The sequence below is a fragment of the Littorina saxatilis genome, linkage group LG8, assembly GCF_037325665.1.
Source record: "Littorina saxatilis isolate snail1 linkage group LG8, US_GU_Lsax_2.0, whole genome shotgun sequence".
Lineage (NCBI taxonomy): Eukaryota > Metazoa > Mollusca > Gastropoda > Littorinimorpha > Littorinidae > Littorina > Littorina saxatilis.
The window spans coordinates 39,955,713-39,972,257 of NC_090252.1; the positions used below are offsets into that span (position 1 = coordinate 39,955,713).

Consider the following 16,545-nt stretch of genomic DNA (forward strand, 5'->3'; position numbering starts at 1 on the left):
GTCGGATTGCACGGTGACGGTGTTCCTCGGAGCCGCTCATTGCATAACTGAGATTTCTTGTCAAAGAAAGGAGTTTAAATCTATTTCCACTACCGGAGATTAGCACACATGTATGGACACACCCGCGCACCCGCGTGCGCTCCCACTATTCAGTTCATTCAGAGAGAGAAAGCGTGAATTTTATGAGCATTTTGTCAAATGCTTTGATTGTATAACAAGCACTGATTCATGCGCCTGTGTACGCCCCGAAACTTTCCATACCACTGTGCCACAATCACTTGCGAGTAGCCTCCCTTTGAAACAAGCAGTGCGTGCTTGTGTCACGCTGCAATCATTCGTGTTGCAAGCTTCAAACATATTTGTCTGCATCACATAGGTTCCGGTGGTGTTTTGCGTCAAAAGCGGTAAGTTACAGTGGAATACAATCATGTAGGTGCTGATTGATGACGTGTTCTACACTAATAGTGTATGAAGGTGGACGATAAACTTCCGTTCCCCGCATGATTTAGGCATGCAAAGTATCTGACAAAGAAGGGGCACCAATAAGGCCTCGCGGCCTTCGGCTAACAAATATAGCCGCCCCTATATACTACTACTACTACTACTACTATGATGTGTGGGGACGCGAAATTTTGGCCGACATGAATGATGGATCGTCCCGGTCGCTTTACTTTAGCCCTCATGCCTCATGGGTGTCGTTTCATTTTCTTGACAGTAGCAGTTTATCAATTTGCAAATTAGGTTAGAGCTTGTAGATTCTGGGAATTTCTTTGCGCTCAAGCAGATCAATGCTGATAGCAGAGACATAGATAGAAGAAATGCGTAGCACTGTCTTCCCGCTTGCGTTATCTTCGCCTACGGCAGGGGCAAGTAATCCTCCCACTGGCGCCAAGCTCGCGTTATATTATTCGCCTACGGCAGGGGCAAGTAATCCTCCCACTGGCGCCAAGTGTTGTGTTTTTAAAGAGTTATAACTGTTTCATAGAAAATCATAGATAATAAAACATGCAAATTGTTAATTATTTGCACTCAATCTCAAGAGAAACAGAAAATCACAACAAGAAGATTATTGCATCATTTGGTGATTAGAAGATGAATCCTAAAGTAAGCAATTTCGCTCATTTCTCCTTAAAAACGTTTTTATCCACACGCCAGTGTAAGTGCGAGAACCACTTGAGTGAGACTTAAAAGCATCAAATTTAATTACAGCGCGTCAAAAATTATACAAACAGATTAATGTATACACCAGTAATGCATTTGCCAGTTAAAGGAAAGCAAAGTTGAACACAAAAGAAAATATTAGCTCCCAAACATTGCCTCCACGCACAATGGACTTAGAAACAATGGCCGCAAGAACCGAAGGAACCGTTTTTGACTCACTTCGGGAACCCAATCCTCTCAAATGCGTTCGTGTGCACACTATTGAAGCTACAGAATAGGAATCAAGTTTACTTAGGCAAAAAAAAAGAAGAATAGGTGTGGTTACGGTAACATAGCCCAAAAAATAGGGTAGGAAGGTAGGCAATCACTTTTTTTTTTTTTTTAACTTTTTTTTCTAATGTGTACAAATGAAACCTACTTGACAGGAAAATAAGTGTGCGACTCGGGCGATTTTGCTTTCATTGCGTTTTCTGCACTCGCTTTTTTTGTTTTGACAAATGTAATAAAAAGTTATAGGGTCGGCCCCTAAAAATAGGGTAGGTCGGGTTACCGTAACCACACCTATTTTTGACTCACATGCGAAGCAAAAGTGAGTCTATGTACTCACCCGAGTCGTCCGTCCGTCCGTCCGTCCGTCCGTCCGGACGTCCGTCCGTCCGGACGTCCGTCCGGAAAACTTTAACGTTGGATATTTCTTGGACACTATTCAGTCTATCAGTACCAAATTTGGCAAGATGGTGTATGATGACAAGGCCCCAAAAAACATACATAGCATCTTGACCTTGCTTCAAGGTCAAGGTCGCAGGGGCCATAAATGTTGCCTAAAAAACAGCTATTTTTCATATTTTTCCCATTTTCTCTGAAGTTTTTGAGATTCAATACCTCACCTATATATGATATATAGGGCAAAGTAAGCCCCATCTTTTGATACCAGTTTGGGTTACCTTGCTTCAAGGTCAAGGTCACAGGAGCTCTTCAAAGTTGGATTGTATACATATTTTGAAGTGACCTTGACCCTGAACTATGGAAGATAACTGTTTCAAACTTAAACATTATGTGGGGCACATGTTATGCTTTCATCAGGAGACACATTTGGTCACATATGATCAAGGTCAAGGTCACTTTGACCCTTATGAAATGTGACCAAAATAAGGTAGTGAACCACTAAAAGTGACCATATCTCATGGTAGAAAGAGCCAATAAGCACCATTGTACTTCCTATGTCTTGAATTAACAGCTTTGTGTTGCATGACCTTGGATGACCTTGACCTTGGGTCAAGGTCACATGTATTTTGGTAGGAAAAATGTGTAAAGCATGTGAGTCGTATGGGCTTTGCCCTTCTTGTTTTTTTAGGCCTTACCACTGATATCTCTCGTCTGAAGCTGGATATATCCAAAGAAATATGACAGAAAAGCACTTCAAATCGGTGTCAAAGAGCAAGCAAACAACAACGTACGGGATGATGGCTAACAATCGCGCGAGGTCACGCTGACCGAGCGCCGCGGTAACCCAAGAGTTCACGCGAGCGGCCCTCGCTTCACATCTCTGTATGTATGTCTCTGCTGATAGTAAGGAAGTGGCACGGGACCCGGGAAGACCTTCAATATAGCCGGTACTTCAATATAGGCAATTCTCGGTTATATTGAATTTCCCTCCTTGTTCCTTCAGAAATTCAATACAACCGAACTTTTTTTCACTATACGTTCTTATTTCCGTGTCCACACATTGCGTTTGATGTGAGATATATATTCCCATTAATCTTTCACCAGTCCTGTTGGCTGTTGTTCTTCAAGCCTCCTTGCTTTTTTCTGCACACACACACACACGGACACACACTTGCACACACCCCTCCCTTACACACACAAACACACAGAGCCATTCACAGTATCAGATCGACGCCAAATCAAGCATTTGATTAAAAGTTAAAGGAAAAAGAAGACGTATGAAATAATCCAGTCTGTCATTGACTGAAGGTTGGCAAAGTGGTGCGATGCTATCAGAAGAACAATGTTTGCCACAAAGGTATACACTCGCGGCATATGTTTTATAAGCTTAGCACAACACATGTAAATAGACAACCAAAAAAAGAAAGAAAGAAAAAACTTTCATACGTCTCCATATCGGCTTAATAAGGGACAATCAGACCTGGGAACCCATACGATTTCGCCGTATTCTGTACGCATGATTGTCGAGAATACGATCAGTACGGTCAGTGGGAAAAAAATACGACGAGAAAAATTCTTAGACTATTTTTATTCACAAGCCCATCTTGAAGCCAAATCCTGTATTTTGACACATGACAGGGATGTTCCTTGGATTTTGTCCTTATAGGACAAATGTCCTAGCCTTGCTGAAAGTATAGGACATTTGTCCTGAACTGTAAAAAACAATCGGTCATTTCACGTTTCGGTTTGCTGAAATGCACAATGTGCAAAACATCAGTTTTCTCTCGCCATCGAAATTTAGCCATGGATAAAGTTTAAGCCGTTTTCGTACACACAGTCACAGTGGGTCCGGTCACAGTCACACTTGACGACTGATCATGATCTGACAGTCGAAAACACAGCTTGGGTTGGTCCTTGTCCGGTTTCAATTTCTTCGCAGGCGGCATGATCGCATTCGCAGTTTCTAGAATCTATCAACTTTCGGAAATTCTTAAACTGCGCGGTCTTCAAACGGCGAAGTTACTAAACCAAACAACAGAAGACGTTGCCGATTCGGAGATTAGGAGACGTATCATCTGATGCCTGATCTAAATAAACGGATCAATGTTGCCATGTCCGACGTGGCAATAAAACGATCGGTCAGTGTCCGTCTCTGACATAAACTTATCGGACATTTGTCCGCCAGAGACAAAAGGTACCGGTCATTAGACCAAGGTATCCGGCCCAGGGCCGAGGGCCGACCCCTGGGAACATCACTGACATGATTACAGTTTTTGTCAGTAAAAATTGAAAAAAGGATTTGTTTTAAATGTACATGAATAGGTAAACTTAATTAACGATGTGGCGGACACGTGTGAAGCATGTTTGAATCATGGATGTTCAAATGCTGTGTGGAGTACGCTCATTTTTCTGAAAATACACCAAGTTTGTTTGAGAATACTCTAAGTGCGAAACAGGGGTTCCCAGGTCTGGACAATGTTTAAGAAAGGATGAGGGAGAGAGAGACTCAGAGTCCGACTCAGAACTTTATTACAAAAGGATAAAGGTTTTAGGCAAAGCCTATTCTTCCAACCTGTCTTTTATACAACACAAAGGCAGACGCACATAACAAATATAAATTCAATCATATAAAATACAGAAATACATTGTATGGAATGCAACACGATGTGCATTTAAGAAATTACATAATGAGAACTCAAAAATTACAAAATTATATTGACATAGTTATACCTTTCAGTTTGGGAATAAAGTTGCTCCGATCAGCTACACATTCGTTAACACTAGTACAAAATGTTTAACAAAATAACAATCGAACTAGACATTTCATTCACGAATGATGTGTGAACGTGACTGTCTCTTAAACATTTGCATTTCTTATCTGTTGGGGGAAGGAGTTCCAGAGAAACGTTCCGGAGAAGGCTAAGCTCGATTTGTAGAGGTCTATGCGAGATATAGGAGGGATGATTTTTTGGGACCCATATCTTTTTGTGGCATGCTTGAAATGTGATTGCAAATATTTAGGACAGTCGTCATTTAGAGAGAGAGAGAGAGGGGGGTAAGTGCAAAATGGTTCAGAATAAGCTATAATAGCGAAGCGCGCAATAACCATTAGAGCCGAACTAAGAGACACATTAAACATTTTAAGAAAAAATGACATAACTGCTGTTCAAAAATTCAATGTCGTATACGGAAAAAATACACCCCCCCCCCCCCCCCCCCACACACACACACACAAGAAGGCCATCATACCATTAAGCTATGTTGATGACCCTTTCCGAAAGTTTCGGATCAGCACTGACAGACACGTGGTTCAAGAGTATGGTACACAAACCACAAAGTGGTTGGGAACCCAGGTTGACGCAGGTTTGTCTTTCCGCAGACAAGACGTCCACATGATAGTCGGCAAGCTTTCCTGGGAAGTGTTGATCTCACATTGTCGACAGATGCGAGGCTGCACAACTCTATGGAGGTCCTTTCTTACATTGAAACCTCCATACTGTGGGTACACAGACTGGACAGGCACACCCAGTGCACTACTCAAACCATGGATTCCCCACATACTCATGTAGGATCCTGGGCATCGGCAGTTCATCACCTCATTCTGAAAAAGGTTTTTCATGTCTTCTTCCGTCACGTTGATGGAAAATACCTGGCCTGAGTATGACATGTAAGTCTTCACCAAATTCTGAAGATCCGTCCCCAATGTAAGGATATCATGAGAAAGATACAGGTCTGAATTCTGAACCATCTCAAAAATGATTCTTAGAAATAAAAAGTTAAACAAATCTTGCAGTTGCAACTTGCAGCACAAGTTTGTGACAAGTCTGGCCCTCTGGGTATCAGTATGCAAACCTGTTTGAGCTACAGCATAGATCCAACCCGGTCAGACATTGTGTGCTCGTAGACGCATTAATTAACTGTAGCGCTGTAAGTAATGCATTTCTTTTCACGGAACTTAGGTGATTTACCAAAAGCACTGAAAGATTGCATTTGTATGTACACAGGTTAGGGCATCATGCTGCATGGGTTTACATCCTTATTTTTCCTTTTTAGTAGTATTAAGTAGTGTTTCCATATAGCGACGCGGCGGCGGCACAGTGGTTGCGGAAAAGTGGCGGCAGCGACAAAACCGATCGCAACAGTAGTAACTAAGAATGTGCATTTCCACATGCGAGACGCGGCGGCGACGTACCACGTGACGGTTTGGCGTTAAGATTGTGTTCGCTCCAGGGAGTTAAAAAAAGTTGCTGCCGCGCGATATTCGCGTCCAAAGTGGGCGTGGTCTAAGCCTTTCCAAACATCCGAGGACCCCCCACAACCATGTTTATAGTCTATTTTGACTGTTTTTATCGTCAGATACATGTATTCCCTGAGCTGCACATGGTCCAGCAAAAATGTCTTCAAAGGTTGTCAAAGGCACCGTGTTTGTTCGGCTTATTGAGCATTTTGTTGAAACAAAAGAGGGTTTTTCTTACATTTCTCGTCTTTTCAATAGTTCTAAGTTAATCTAACCAATATAAGTAGCTTCAAATATAGTTTCTCTTAATTACGGTATGGTTGTGTGAGTTTTGACTGATTTATAAGAAGTCAAGCCAGAAAGAACAAAAATTCGCCTGCCGCGCCGCTTTTAATGGAAACACTTGCGGCGAATTTTTGCTAGCGGCATCGCATGTTTGTCGCCATTGTGCCGCCGCTGCGTCGCTATATGGAAACATAGCTTTAGACTAGTTTTTCTCTTGGGTAACAACCAATCTGGCCTGCAATGTAACTTTTGTTGTAGCTCTCTGACTGCATGAAAGGCCAGGCTGAATTTATAACCTAATGCAGAGAATTGAATTGAAAGGTGATATAGCAGGGTTTAGCCTGGGAGAAAAAGGCAATTTGTCCCCCTCAGCCAAATGCTGATGGGACATAGTCGAAGGCAAGACGCGCATATGAGGCCTGTATGCATGTTTTTTTCCACCAAAGATGCAAAATGATGCAATATGGCAGGGATGTGGTTAGGCGACCGACAGGGCTGTTCATTTTCCCCTAAACTCTCCCCTTTAGTTCCACACACTGCCTGCTTCACCCCTCCCTGCCCTGACCCAGTTTCTGGCATTCCAGACTGGCCTGCACTATCTGGCCCATGTGGGAAAACCAGAGCCCTCTTTATCTTTACTGGAGGCTGGCAGGGAGATGCCACTAATTAACAGTTTATCTCTGGCTCTGGTTTGCTCACCATATACTTCCATCTGAGTTGAAACTTTATAAGTTTGAATGAGAAACGTGTGTTATATCTGCAACACTTGATTTTGTGGGGTTCCGTCCCGTAAGTGTGTCTTAAAAGACTGCTGACTGTAGCGTGTTTATACACCTTGTGGTTCACTAATGCACTATTTCATTATTGTATACGTGTGATTTTCGATGGTTTGGACAGTTACTCATGTCAAGTAAGACGGAACCCCTTTTCACCCAAACCTAGTGTAGTGCATGTATGTGTTTGTCATATATGGGTCATTCTCAGAAATGGTGGTCCAAAGTGTTACATGCAAAGTAAACAAGTCGCGTAAGGCGAAAATACAATATTTAGTCAAGTAGCTGTCGAACTCACAGAATGAAACTGAACGCAACGCAACGCAGCAAGACCGTATACTCGTAGCATCGTCACTCCACCGCCCGTGGCAAAGGCAGTGCACGTGGAATTGACAAGAAGAGCGGGGTATTCGTTGCGCTGAGAAGGATAGCACGCTTTTCTGTACCTCTCTTTGTTTTAACTTTCTGAGCGTGTTTTTAATCCAAACATATCATATCTATATATTTTTGGAATCAGGAACCGACAAGGAATAAGATGAAAGTGTTTTTAAATTGATTTCGAAAAAAAAAATTTGATAATAATTTTTATATATTTAATTTTCAGAGCTTGTTTTTAATCCGAATATAACATATTTATATGTTTTTGGAATCAGCAAATGATGGAGAATAAGATAAACGTAAATTTGGATCGTTTTATAAATTTTTATTTTTTTTTACAATTTTCAGATTTTTAATGACCAAAGTCATTAATTAATTTTTAAGCCACCAAGCTGAAATGCAATACCGAACCCCGGGCTTCGTTGAAGAGTACTTGACCAAAATTTCAACCAATTTGGTTGAAAACTGAGGGCGTGACAGTGCCGCCTCAACTTTCACGAAAAGCCGGATATGACGTCATCAAAGACATTTATCAAAAAAATGAAAAAAACGTTCGGGGATTTCATACCCAGGAACTCTCATGTCAAATTTCATAAAGATCGGTCCAGTAGTTTAGTCTCAATCGCTCTACACACACACACACACACACGCACGCACGCACACACATACGCACATACACCACGACCCTCGTTTCGATTCCCCCTCGATGTTAAAATATTTAGTCAAAACTTGACTAAATATAAAAATAAAGTGTCAAGAAATACAAAATAATTGTTTTTACTATGAAGTCTATTGTTTGCTATACATAACAATGCAAAAAATAGACAAAAAGAGTAATAGGTTGCTAAATAAGCAGGCATGAAAATTCTCTGTATTTTCCGTATTTTCCGTATTTTTGAAAAAAATAAACCGTATTTTTTTTTAATTTCCGTATTTTTCCTTTTTTTTTTTTTTTTTAAATTTAAAAATTTTTTTTTTTTTTTTTTTTTTTTTTTTTTTTTTTTTCCTAGTCACAGTTATAGTAAAATAGTTTTGGGGCCATGTTTGAATCCAATTTTAAGGCTCAGATAGCCCCAGATTGCACCAAATTGCACCCTTGAAAAAAAAAATTTCCGGGGGAGCATGCCCCCGGACCCCCCTAGAAGTCTTGGCGCAAAGCGCCTGCGAAACTTGGTGCTTTGCGCCTGCAAAACTTGGCGCGTAGCACCTTCGAATTTTTTTTTCAGTATTTTTTTTTTTTTTCAGTTTTCATGCCTGATAAGAGACGTTTTAAAGTGTTGTATTTACGTGATGAATGTAACATGGAAACCAAATTCCAACTTTAAACCACCTAAGCCTTCAATCCTTTGTGCATTTTTTATCAGTTCTGCAGTATTTTTGTGTTCTACCCAACACATTCTAGTTATGAAAGGTAAGGACTTCAACTAATATTGGTAAAAAATGACATTTGGAACAAAACTAAGGTGAATGTCGTAACACAGAAATGAAATGCGTGAACCACTTTCGGTTCCTGTGCGACAACATGAATCTGCACTGTTTGGCCTTTCCTGCCGGCAAAACCCGTCTGACCCAAAATAACTACACAAAACAAAATTCGTCAGAGTTTGCTGTATTTGTTGAAAGTTCCTGTTGCGTTCAGATTACCCATTTTAAGTACTTGTTGAATGTCGAACATCGACGATCAGAAGATACGAGAACTTCTTGGCTACTTTGTTGCCGCTAAACTTCGCGCGTTGAGAAACTGTTGCACTCGATATCTTTCCGACGCTACATTGTCGCCAACCGCGGTGTGTAAGTTTGTGACAAAGCTTTGCAGGCTCGACAATTTAGTAAAAACCATCTTCAGTCGTGACGTAGGTCAGGAAACGACGCCATGAGTTTCAGCAAATGATATGATTCTGGTGTTTTCTGTGAATATTTGGCTGTGATTCAAAGGACTATTTTCTTGTTCGAACTTCCTGCGCGCCAAAGAGCTAAAAATAGCCGTTATGTGGCAAAGTCATGGAGCACATTGCTGTCCGATGTTCGGGCGTCGAGTCTGGAAACGATGCGTTACGACATTCAAAATTTTTTTTTCGAAGCCCCTAACTTCAAATTCAGCGTGAGATTTTGCAAAGATGTGTTGCTACGTCCAATACTGAAGTCCTGACTGTCGATTGCAGTAATTTGTTGGTGTTTGCATGTTTGCATTTAGCCATGAGACTGAACATATTGTTGATCACGAAAGTCGTGTAACGCTTCGGCGATCCGGAAACGGCCGAACTTCGCAATTGAAAAGCACACGAAAACAACACCAACGTATAGAAACCATTTTTATTGACATACAACAATGCTTTAATGTCTCAGGAATAGATTCAGATGAAAAAAGTCGTGGTAGAAATAGTTTTTAATTCACTTTTTCATGATTTCAAATGTGTCACCCCTCTCACTCTCACTGTACCACCATTTCTGAGAATGACCCATGTATGCTATACAGGGCAATGTAAGCCCTATCTTTGGACACCAGTTTGGTTGACCTTGCTTCAAGGTCAAGGTCGCAAGGGTCCTTTAAAGTTGGATTGTATAGTTTGAAGTGACCTTGACCTTGAACTATGGACGGTAACTCTTCCAAATCTACATATGTGTGAGGGAAATACATTATACTTACAAAAGTGAGTCTATATACTCACCGACATCGTCCGCCTGTCCTTCCGGGCGTCCGTCCCCCCGGTCCGTCTGTGAAACCTTTAACATTGTATATTTCTTGGACACTATTAAGTCTATCAACACCAATTGTGGCCTAATGGTGTATGGTTACAAGATCTTCAGAAACATGTTTGGCAACTTGACCTCATTTCAAGGTCAAGGTCACAGGGTCCTTCAAAGTTGAAATGTATATATTTTGAAGTGACCTTGACCTTGAACTATTGAAAATAACTTCCAAAACTACATATGTGTGAGGGAAATACATTATATTTTCATAATAACTCACATTAGGTTACATATCTTCAAGTTCCAGGTCAGTTTGAGTTAAACTGATATTTGTCAAAAAAGAGAAAACAGGCGCCAGACTAGAGAGAAGTCGGAGAACTGACGTTCCTTGTTCGACTCGATCCCCTAATGACCAGCGATTAGCATTTTAGGATGGAGAACCTTTTGACACAGTATGCACCATAACTTGGATGCAATTACTGAATGTGCAACTCAGAATGGCATTAGTTTTCTGTAATTATTTTCTTTACTGAATAAATATTGTTTTTCTCAGTTTTATTGTAAAATTATTCTGAAAGAAAGATCAAGGGCTGTTCAGCATGTGAGTCGTGTGGGCTTTGCCCTTCTTGTTTTATCATGTGGCAAGTCAGCGTTTCTAAATTCTAGTTAAAGTATTACGAATAGTTCTAAAAACACTGAAGCAGTGCAGTCTAGTTTCATTGCAAGCTATACTCATTCAGTGATTCCTGCTTTCACTAACGCTTTCAGAGTTAGTCTCGGAAATTTATCATCCAAACTTTGCGTCAATTTTATTTTGGATTGCAGGTGGCAGCACAGACAGACCATGGCGACATTATCCACACTTCCTGAGCTAGACATTTGGCGGTTGGTGATGCCGACATAGTTCATGCTGCTGACCAGGAGAAAATCTGTGGGTATGTTGTGTCTTTGTCTTCTTTCTCAGAAAAGGAGTCTAGTTCTGCCTGTAGATAGTGGTTGCAGTTAATTGCACATGTTCATAACTGGTATGAACCAAAACGGTGTCACTTTGTCGCTGTTCGCTGATTCTGTGAACCAGAGCGTACATTCCTAGTAACCACTGATCCAGGTCATGTAAACAGTAAAGGAAGCATTTTTTGACTCACATGCGAAGCAAAAGTGAGTCTATGTACTCACCCGGGTCGTCCGTCCGGCCGTCCGTCCGAAAAACTTTAACGTTGGATATTTCTTGGACACTATTCAGTCTATCAGTACCAAATTTGGCAAGATGGTGTATGATGACAAGGCCCCAAAAACATACATAGCATCTTGACCTTGCTTCAAGGTCAAGGTCGCAGGGGCCATAAATGTTGTCTAAAAAACAGCTATTTTTCACATTTTTCCCATTTTCTCTGAAGTTTTTGAGATTCAATACCTCACCTGTATATGATATATAGGGCAAAGTAAGCCCCATCTTTTGATACCAGTTTGGTTTACCTTGCTTCAAGGTCAAGGTCACAGGAGCTCTTCAAAGTTGGATTGTATACATATTTTGAAGTGACCTTGACCCTGAACTATGGAAGATAACTGTTTCAAACTTAAAAATTATGTGGGGCACATGTTATGCTTTCATCATGAGACACATTTGGTCACATATGATCAAGGTCAAGGTCACTTTGACCCTTATGAAATGTGACCAAAATAAGGTAGTGAACCACTAAAAGTGACCATATCTCATGGTAGAAAGAGCCAATAAGCACTATTGTACTTCCTATGTCTTGAATTAACAGCTTTGTGTTGCATGACCTTGGATGACGTATTTTGGTTGGAAAAATGTGTAGAGCAGTTCTTAGTGTATGATGTCATTGCTAGGTTTAGTTATTTGACCTTGACCCTGAAGGTCAGGGTCATGTAAAGGTCAAGGTCAAGCATGTGAGTCGTATGGGCTTTGCCCTTCTTGTTTTTTTGTTTTTTTAAATTGTGCATTTCAATTATTTTATGCGCCTTAAACCATAAGATAACCATGGCGATCAAATCCTCAGACAAATTCACACAAAGTATAATTGTGTTCACTACTGTTTTGACTGACAAATCCATGGAATTCTTTCAAATGTTTTTCAGAGTCTCAGCGGCAACTGATGGTGCATCCTCCTCCACAGACATTCCCTTGCACGTCCTTGACGACAGAGCGCCTGTACTTATTTGGTGTGCCAATGATGCTGTTTGCTGTTTTGGAACGGCCGTCCCAAATTCCCCCCAGTTTAGACCAAGCTACTTGCACTGCTTTGAAAATGGGTGACGGTCTTAATGTACCCTGGTCACTGTACCGCAGGTAAATGCGTTCTTTTTTTCTGGTTCATTTTCCATTAGGCCCCCCCCAAAAAATAGTCTGTTTATGGTAACCCGACCGACCCTATTTTTTTCGCGCGACCCTAGACTTTTTTTGGCATTTGGGGAAAAAACCGCAAAATAACGTAAAAATTAGGTTTTTTGGAGAAAGAAAAAAAAATCCCGACCTACCGACCCTATTTTTTTTGCCTATGTTACCGTAAACAGACTTTTTTTTTTTGTGCCTTAATTGATGGTATTGGGTTCTAACACATTTCCTTCATCGCTGAGATGAGTAAATTTTAAGCATGTGAACTCAGAAAAGACCGGCACGGTTGGCCTAGTGGTAAGGCGTCCGCCCCGTGATCGGGAGGTCGTGGGTTCGAACCCCGGCCGGGTCAAACCTAAGACTTTAAAATTGGCAATCTAGTGGCTGCTCCGCCTGGCGTCTGGCATTATGGGGTTAGTGCTAGGACTGGTTGGTCTGGTGTCAGAATAATGTGACTGGGTGAGACATGAAGCCTGTGCTGCGACTTCTGTCTTCCCAAAACCCCACTCCACTGCCAGCCTGACAGAGGCCAGTGTTGAAAAAAAAAAAATCTTGTTCCTCTCTAGTGAGGTTGTTACCTTTGTGAGGACGGCAAAGATGAGGCCTGAGGGGGTATGCTGGGTCACCACACACACACAGAGGAGCTCCATTTGCATTAAAGTTCTGCTCCACGTAGTTCATGGTGCCAATGGCATTCAGCAGAGCAGAGTCGTGTCGCCGTCCTTCAATCGGTCAATATAAATTGGAGACAGGCCATTCAGGGTGACAATGGTCTGGAACTTGGTCAAGCACTCTCTGGTGCCCATTGTAGACCTCTAGCTGATGATACTTAAGCTTGCAGATGACACGCACAGTCCCATCGATGAATCCCCAGCAGTTGGGCAAGGGTGCTTCCTTCCTTGCAACCGCATCACAGTAGCGCAGCAGCTGTGATACTGCAAGCCATCGCTGGTTGAAGTCTGAGTTTGTGTTAAAACATATCGTAGATATGGTAAATACCCAGGTTAAAGCTAAGCCTATGGGTACAGGGAGGCAATGTCTAAACATAACAAAAAGAACTCTTGGATCTGATTGTCTCCTCTGTCTGTTTTTGTACTAGTTAAAGCCATCACTTTTTTTTCCTCGACAAACTAGAATAACGACTAGGGACAAAAAACAAGCAAGCAAGTAACTAACAAAAAAGACGGACACACAAAAGAGAGGAGAGCACAGGTCCAAAGACAGAACGACAAATATAAAGAAAACAAATAAACAACACAACCTTATTGTTGTGACTTGCGCATTCCATGAGGCCATCTCCTTCAGGAGGTTGTCTAGAGCTGTGATGCTCCCCACTTGATCGACCAGCTAAATGGACTTGCGCAGTTTGATGTATTCCAAGAACATCTGCCAACAATGAACAAGGGTTATTAATGTTACTTTCCAAAAACCCTAAATATGAACAAACAGGTCAGACAACAACCTCGCCCCATGGAAGAAATAATCAAAGTACTGTACATGTGAGGATTTTTCGTTTTACTGGCAGCATGTGGCCTGAATATATTCATCTCAGGCATTTATCCATGAAAGTGACCTAACCTCAGCCATCACGATGAACCTGCAGAACTCCACCCAAATAATTTGGTCTCGAATCGCAATATCAGCTGAAGAGATAATAAATAAAAAAAAATCCCAACCAACCATCACCCAAGTAATACTGATTGTCAAAATAAACTGCAATGGTCTGGTGTGCTTGTGGTAAAAGTGAGACTTTGTGCGTGACACTTGCCTAGACATTTGTGACCTGGAAGGACATCAGGGAGTGCAGCTTCCGAGTTCCTGGCATGGTGCGCAGCTGGTCAGACGCTTCCTCCCTGGTTATCTTTTGGGGTTGGACCTGAATGAATGACCGAAGCATAGCTGCACATTTCCCTTCCGCATTTGTGACGGTGAGATTTTCCTTGCAAAACGAGTGGAATTGACTGGTGTTATGAATGGTACAGCGACCAGAGTTCACAGCCCGTGTGGCAGCGTTCTTCGCGACCCCACCACACGAATCACAGAGCTATGGTGAGATTAAAAAAAGTGACGATGGAGCTTGACTTCAGGAACTGTCCTGGCCATGTCAGTCAGTTGCGCGAAGGGGAGTTTTGATATGTACTGTGCCCTACAGCCATCACTAAAAATGTGAAGGTTGTTCACGCCTTGATCGAGCAGCCATGTGACCAATTACTTGTCCAAAACATATTTTGTGAAATGCGCATCATGGCGCAGGTCATCTGACACAAAGACAAGGTACTCTGTGACTACCTTGCCACACCGGTCCCTGCAGTTGTAGTAGATGACACATGGGTGAACACCGCCCTGATATGGCCCTTCGTGGTCGGCTGGGCGTTAAACAAACAAACATGGGTGAACGCTCACCTGCCGGTAGCTCCAGTGCGCACTCTGAAAGTGACCTTGCCTCAGCTATCACGATGAACCTGCAGAACTCCACCCAATTAATTCGGTCTCGAATCGCAATATCAGCTGAAGAGACGATGAAAAAAAAATTACCAACCAACCATCACCCAAGTAATACTGATTGTCAAAATAAACTGCAATGGTCTGGTGTGTTGGTGGTAAAAGTGACACTTTGTGTGTGACACTTGCCTAGACATTTGCAATGTCATACAATACACCCCAAGTAACAAAGAAAAGTAACGTGAGTGCTGAACTTTTTAATATGATGGCAGCTCTGTACATTTTTCGACTAACTGAGCTGAAGGAAAGGGACGTTGCATACAGATATAACTTGATTTATGTTGAAACGGATGGGTCTTCTATGTCCTTGCCACAGAAAAAGGCTGCTAGCTCAGAGAATGTGTCTTAAACTGAACACAGAAAACATGTGTGACTTGATTGCTGTTGAAAGGGGTGGGTCTTCTATGTCCTTGGTACAGAAAGGAGCATCTAGCTCGGAGAATGTGTCATAAACTGTTCATGGAAATTACATTTCAACTGAGTACGCACATTCGTTTTAAAAATTGTAAATGAGATTATATGTTAAAAACTGGAGAAGTATCTGGGGTTAAAGTGTCAGAAAGATATTGGAGTGGTACACCAGGAACAGAAATGCCGTCTTTGAGTAACTTAAGTCAAGCCCCAGAGTAGTGTAGTAACGTCTTATCACAGCAGAAGCTCTCAGAACCTCAAACAAATATAAAGAACAACAAAATTTCAAATCGATCGTCTCCCACATGCTGCATCGGTTACTTCGGATTTCTGGTCGCCTATGGCGAGTGGGCGACTGTTCTTGCTCATGCCTGACTTCTAGTATGATATAGGCTTCTGTTTTCATAGTTCCTGAGTTCTCTTGGGGTATTACAAGTCCAACAGTCCTGAAACACTTCCAAACACAGTACATCATTAACCATGGCATACTATATAGCAGGTCCAACAAAAGTGATGATCTCTAGAATATCATAAACATCGCTGACAAACTTCCAAACAGACAGTTTTAGTGTATGTAAATGAACTGGGGTCAAATCAGTCAGGTTCACAAATGCAGTAGTTTCTTCTGCTTTTGTGATGGAGTACAATCGAAGAGTTTGCATGTCGTCTTCCAGTGGCAGCTCATGTGGTTTCCTCAGCTTGACTTGCCTGTTTTTGTTTATCGTGTACACTGCATCCCCAAACAAGAAGTTGTCATTCAACCTGAAAACCGCAACAAACTTGTCAATTTCTTCTGCATCTGCATCCTCTTCTTTAGCAAGGTGCGTTGCTAACTTGCTTTGATCACCGTGCATGCCGAGAGTATGAGAAACTTGAGTCCGATCTTCAATCCGGATTTCACGCTTTCGTCATTGAAGTAGTGAGAACCCTTATGGCTTCAAAGAGGACCTGGGTTTGTCTTCTTTGAAACATGTCTTCTGCATTTCCTTTTCCAAGAGGACAAGTTCCAAGCAGTTGATGTTGTTCCTGAAATTGAATGTACAACGAGGACAGGCGGCGCATGTTCGCCATGACTGTTTTGCGGA

The 16,545-nt window shown here is 41.8% G+C and overlaps 1 long non-coding RNA gene across 1 annotated transcript; it reads left to right on the top strand.

The window, feature by feature from the left end:
- Positions 1-299: 299 nt before the first annotated feature.
- On the top strand, positions 300-14,122 carry LOC138972309 (uncharacterized). The gene is made up of 3 exons (XR_011457547.1): positions 300-404; positions 11,017-11,126; positions 12,292-14,122. It is a non-coding gene; the product is annotated as an uncharacterized lncRNA (long non-coding RNA).
- The last annotated feature ends 2,423 nt before the right edge of the window (positions 14,123-16,545 follow it).